The 6453-nt window shown below is 33.4% G+C and overlaps 1 long non-coding RNA gene across 1 annotated transcript in view; it reads right to left on the reverse strand.

Moving 5' to 3' along the window:
• Positions 1 to 6453, reverse strand: part of LOC145686313 (uncharacterized) — a 150921-nt gene that overhangs the window by 96729 nt on the left and 47739 nt on the right. The gene's annotated exons all lie outside the window — the stretch shown is intronic.

Consider the following 6453-nt stretch of genomic DNA (forward strand, 5'->3'; position numbering starts at 1 on the left):
TGCGATCTGGAATTGGCAGCGTGGTATACGTACGACAGTTTTTCTCTTGACCAGTTTCGGTCGTTTCTTTTGAATTGCTAGGCCTACTTGCGCTAACTGTAGACAATACAGGACCGAGTCTATCGGGATGTCCGGCGGTAGCAGCTCGTGATGTTTTAAGCACATTGTTGTAAATTTATCCACTTCCCATCACTCGTGATCAACCACTACAAGAAAGGTTCGAGTTCGTTACGTTTCCGTAAAAATTCTCAGATAGAATTTCGATTGAGTAAAAAAAAAAAAAATGTTTTTGAGTCATATCGTGTGGAACCGAAATGTTGAGCAAATGTTGAACATTTCTTTTGTAGGCATCTTTCTTAAAATGGTTCAACACTGTTTGATGATGGATGTTTAGGTCATTGTCAGTATAATGACTGTTTACATGCAGATATTTCTACACTTTTGTCGTCCACTTTTTCTGTGATTGGTCGCCCACTCCGAGGAGCAACTTGGACATTGAGATTTAAGAGACGAAAGCGACTTAACCCTCTTTTAGCTGTTGTTTTTAATAACGTAAATTTTTTTCACAGTCCTCACGGTGTAGCATTTGCACCTTTGTCGAAATGAAATTGTAAAATGTAGCAGTTTTGCGGAAAGTTCAATTATCTTCACGGCGCACGTCTGATTATAAGAATTCCAACACATTTGCACAACTACTAACTTCAACTGTCAGCTTTCAAATGGCGTTAGGGCGATTCATATACCCTGAGATTTGGGACACTTACGTCATCGCGTGCGCATAAGGCTCAATATTTTTTATATGGCCTACTATTAAACTCCTTAAATTTTTCAATATACCCTTACGTTTCCAAGAAATAGATACAACCCTGAACACGTTAGTGACAATGTATAGTACGTTCAGAGTATAAGGGGTTCAAATCCAAATTGTGAGAAAAAGAGACATAAGATTTGTACACTCCGTTTAAATACATAGAAAAGTGAACACTGTCTTTTACGTCTTACATCATGAGAGTTATTTACGTCTAGACATGGATTTTTAAGTACTGAAAGGAACTTCATGTAGAGATCTCATAAATGAAATATGTCTAAACTGACCAAATTGAACTTGAATCCCTTGTGCGCTGAATATTTGAAATTAAAACTAAGGAGTTAATGATAGCTTTACGTTATGATGTTGCATCGTTTAGACTAATCCTCGTTTTCGACTAACGTACAGATGCGACAGATAAATGATACGATTTTCGCCTGCCAATTTAGGCTAAATAGGAATCCATGTTTCGCCTATGCTAATTTCTCCTAAAGTAATGGACATTCAAAAAAATCTTGGAAACTTTTTCTTTCTTTTCAGCCAATCAGGATAGCTATTTTTCTTATACACAAGAAAGTCTACAATGTTGAAACTTAGCATTTTATTCTGTTAGGCCTAATTGTGTTAGATATTCCAGATGATTGTAATGAGAAATAACAGTATGCTTCATTTAATAATAATAATAATAATAATAATAATAATAATAATAATAATAATAATAATAATAATAATAATAATAATAATAAGAAGAAGAAGAAGAAGAAGAAGAAGAAGAATTGGTCTCTCATTTTCTTGAGCTTAACAGTTAAGCTGCAAGAAAATTAGGAAGCAATTATTATTATTGGACAAAAGATTTGACTCGAAAAATGGACAAAAGATTTGTGCGATAACTTTATTGAAGAGTTCATTTTCAAAACGTCTCTTCTCCATATTTCATTCAAATTTTAGGTAAGGGTTAAACTAGGAATCCTTTCTTAATTTTAGCTGTAATTACTTTGATTTAATTTCAAAATCCTTAACCCATTGTCAGCCATTGTCCCTTTTTCGGGACGTTTTTTTACTACTTGTTGAAAGTGTTTGGAAAGATATTTCGGCCTATGTTTAGCAGAAGGGGTCCAGCTCTTTTCTCTAAAAAATGTTACTATTTTTGTAATTTCTGCCCACATTCGGTTAGTTTAGGGTAGAGTTGGTTAGTTTAAGTTAGGTTAGGCTAGTTTAGGTTACGTTAGGTTAGTTTAGTTTATGTTATATTAGTGTAGGAGTCCCTCATAATTTTCCAAAAAATGATAGAATTTCGCTTATTTCTACTAATATTACGTTAGTTTAGGTTAGTTCAGGTTTGCTTACGTTAGTTTATGTTAGGTTAGCTTAGATTTGGTTACGTTATGTTACGTCTAAGTACTTGCATCACTCATTTCTCCTGTAAATTTTGTGTTTTTTACGTGTTTCTGGACCCCTTGTACTAAACATACTCCGATATTTCATTTCCTTTCATTTGTTTACAGTCTCTTCTGCATGATACAGAAGTTACTTCCAAACTTTTAATAATACGATGGCCAAGATATGGCGCCACGTTATGTCGAATTTGCATTTTTCAGCTGTGCAAACTTTTTTCCGTTTTAGCGTAATATTTGTACCGCATATTCAATAAAATAACGTTTGTTCTATAACAACATGTATCTCAAAGTAATATGATCGTCTGCTATGCAACATAAGTGCATTTAGTTAAATTTCTCATACATTTATTTCAAGCGTCCCAAAATTTGGACATTGGCTGGTTACCTTAGTATTATTTCTTATGTGAGTTATAGTTCAGTCTTATCCAATATTGGTAATTCTAAAAATATAATTAGATGCTGGTGGTAAGTAACGAAAGTTGCATTTTGTAGAACACTATGACATTGTATAAGCCTTCCCTTACAGTGGGTGAAATTGTGAATTTATTAGAAAAGTAAGATAATGATGACATCGACCCCTGCCCTTTGATGAACAACAATCAGATGTAGAAAGAAACAAAACGTGGTTTCATGCACCATAGATTTGATAAAGAAAATGAAATTCTCATTGTGAAACGGAATCATAACGGAGATGAACTAACAAATTCATAAAGATAAGTGCAATATAAGTGTACAAACTCCTTTAGGATAACAATAAAGTAATTTAGAATTACATGTATGTAAAACATATAAGTGTGCAAATGTGTATTCATTTGGAACAATTGCATAAATTTCCCAATTTCAAGGACGTTTGTGAAATGCAAATATAAAATGCTTACGTATTCTGCCATTGTCCCAAAAATGGGACGGGTTGTATTTCCTGAACTATATCGGCTATTTCTATTTTAACATTAATTTTGCGTCTTTATATCTCAAACAGTTATGAATAAACACATTTTATGACATTAACAAAGATGCGAGAGTTTTGGCGGGTAATGGGTTAAGAAACATATTTTCAGCTTTCCTATGGATTTTAAAACCAAGGAACAGCAAAATTGAACAAAATAAATCTTAATTTATTCACTATCTGAATTTTGAATCAAGAACGGACAAGAAACGTTTTGTAAAGGAACACTTCAATAATGTTTTATATCCCATTGTTTTAATTCAGTTTCGAATACAATTTATTGTAATCATTGTAAAACGGCTAAAAATATAGAATACAATAATTGCGTAAATATGGGTTTTCGATGTACAAATATACGAAATATTAAACTGAATAAAATATTCACATTTTCATTATTTTGCATCAAATTGTCTCTTGTCCGATAGATTTGCTTTCAAAATGTCCCTTGTCCAAATTAAATACCTTTATTACTCATTACTTGTGTCTTGAATAATGGAATTTGTTTATAAAATAAGGCAATAACAGTTTAAAGAATTCCTACACTAAATCTTATGATATTTAATAACCTTTTAAAATAATTATTTTTTTTTTCGATTTGCCAAAATTTTTGTAGTGTGAACAAGGGACGTTTTGATAATAAGCTCCACATATACGAAGTAATTCATGTATGTAGTGAATGTTTGTTGGTATAAGATTGGTATAACAATTTTTCAAGCCGCGTGTAAGGTTAGTTAATCTAAAAAGAACACCTATAGTGCCAAGGAATACTTGTCGTTTGCAATTAAACATAAAGCTAAACCAGCACCTTAATATCCTTTTAAGTTAATGATAGTGGATTTTAAATGGTGTTTCTGTCTATTGATATCTATTAGTATGCATAGATTGTTGCTGAGACAAACTGCTCTCATTTATGTAGTAAATGGATTCATAAATTGGTAAGTTGTTCCCAATACTACATTTACTTTAGTAGTATAGTTCCTTTGTTGTCTTCTTATTTATAAAGGACATCATCAAGGCGATTTTTCCATAATTTTTTTTTAATTTTCAAAATATTATTTTTCCTATCATTTATCCTGCTATGTTTTATTTAAAAAGTTATGATTATTATTGAAATTGATTTTTCTTTCAGTAAAAAATATTTCTTACGCTTAATGACATACCGAGTGCTGAAATAATGGCGACAACGGAGTTAGTCATCATGTATGGGATCTCGAAAGAAAATATTTTTAATATATATATATATATATATATATATATATATATATATATATATATATATATATATATATATATATATATATATAATAATCATAGGGTAGAACATGAATCCTTCTAAAAAGTTAGTTTAAGTTGTCAAAAACGACAGAAAAGAAATTTTAAAGCTATATAGTTCGAGAACTATGTAACCTATCGTAGTCGGTTGTTTGAAGGAATCACTTAGAACCAGCATGCACTTTAAAGTTATATAGTTTGGTGAGAGAGAACCCATCCGTCTCGCACTCAAAGTTCGCTTGGGATCCCCAGGACTCGGATATCTTTACTTACAAGGAAGGGTCACGCAGTGGCTCCGCTGAGATCCAAACGAGACAATTGTGTTTGCATTTGAAATGTTATAACTAGATGAATCCCAAAGTTATACGTGCCACCGGGAGGAATATCGTGAGTTACAACATATTTTGTAATGTAAGAACTACAAAAAAATTACATGGCAGAATAGTTTGAAACGAGTCATTTGTTCGGAAACGGTTGGGTAAGTGGAAAACTCGACCAACACGTATCCCATCATTATCAACGACAACCTTTTTGGGGTAAAAAAAAAACTTTGTCCCAGGGTCCCCCGCAGGGTCCTAGACGGGGTCCAACTCAAAATTTTCAAATGGCAAGGGGGATTAAGAAGCTCATCATTTGCAAGATCTTGTTAAATGAAAGTAGATGGAGCAAGTCTCGACTCTCTACAACAACCCTGTCCAAAATTGTGGCGGGTCAAAATGTAAATAAAAAACTATGGCCACCTTGAATCCAAGATGGCCGCTTAAAACCTATGCCATTCATAACAGTACAAATCTAAATCTCTATTTTTCTGTATTATGTATTTAGAAATACTAGGAAGACTAAAGAACAATTGAATTTCGATTCACTTCAACTATTATTTCATTCGGTAACAACACATATATGGTTTCTTCTTAATGCACGTTCTTCACAGTTCTCTCGACATTATTTACTTGAATATAACGAATATGCGATGAACACACAACTATGACTTCCTACTCATAGTGAAAAAAAAAAAAGTTGAATACCTTGGGGTATTTTTCTAATTTTGTCATACGTAGTTCATACAGAAAGAACTTGCTGCACCAGTAAGTTGGGGGCTCTATTGTAACGTATTCGTGATGGTTACATTTGTATGTCATTCGTTGGTTTGATCTCAATACTTCAAACAATACCAAATAAAAAAAATCATTTGCAAGATTGGCAAGTAGTACCAAACATATGTAAGTCATTTCAGTACATCGAACTGCGTCAAACTTTGTTGGCTTGGTACAGTATTCCAAGAAATAACATGTTTATATACAAACTCATTTTTCACGCTGGCAGCCATATTGGATTACAGATTATACTCTGATATTTTGTGGACTACTAACCATAAACGTTCACGTCTCCAACACCAGTGGTGTGAGCTGGATATGCGTTCGATACATAGTGCGGCATTTTGAATTCAAGATGTCGCGTTTTTGAACATTTTGCATATTTTGGTCACTTACTAATCAACATTAATGCCAAATATGTTTTCCTAGCTTCAGCAGTTTGGTATACTTATCCTTTCGATATAGGTTTTAAGCGGCCATCTTGGATTGTTTTCCAATTTGTTTACATTTTGACCCACCGCAATTTTGGACAGGGTTGTCGTAGAAAGTCGAGACGTGCTCCATCTTCTTTCACTTAACAAGAGCTTTCAAACGATGTCCTACGTCTCTTGCCATTTGAAATTTTTTAGTTGGATCCCACCTGGGACTATGAGGGGACCCTGGGACAAGACGTTTTCACTTAAATCGTTATACTTTGAAAATAATACCACACATCCTTTTTTGTTTTCACATTTGTCTCACCATTTCCGATTTATAGGGGTGACCATGGACTTTTCAATTGTTTTTGTTTACACTTTGACCCGTCGCCATTTTGCACAGGGTTGTTGTAGAGAGTCGAGACCTGCTGCATTTTCTTTCATTTTACAACAGCTTTCAAATGATGTGCCACTTAACCCCTCTTGCCATTTGAAAATTTTGAGTTGGACCCCGTCTGGG

The sequence above is a fragment of the Thermobia domestica genome, chromosome 1 (assembly GCF_964235325.1).
Source record: "Thermobia domestica chromosome 1, izTheDome1.hap1.1, whole genome shotgun sequence".
NCBI lineage: Eukaryota > Metazoa > Arthropoda > Insecta > Zygentoma > Lepismatidae > Thermobia > Thermobia domestica.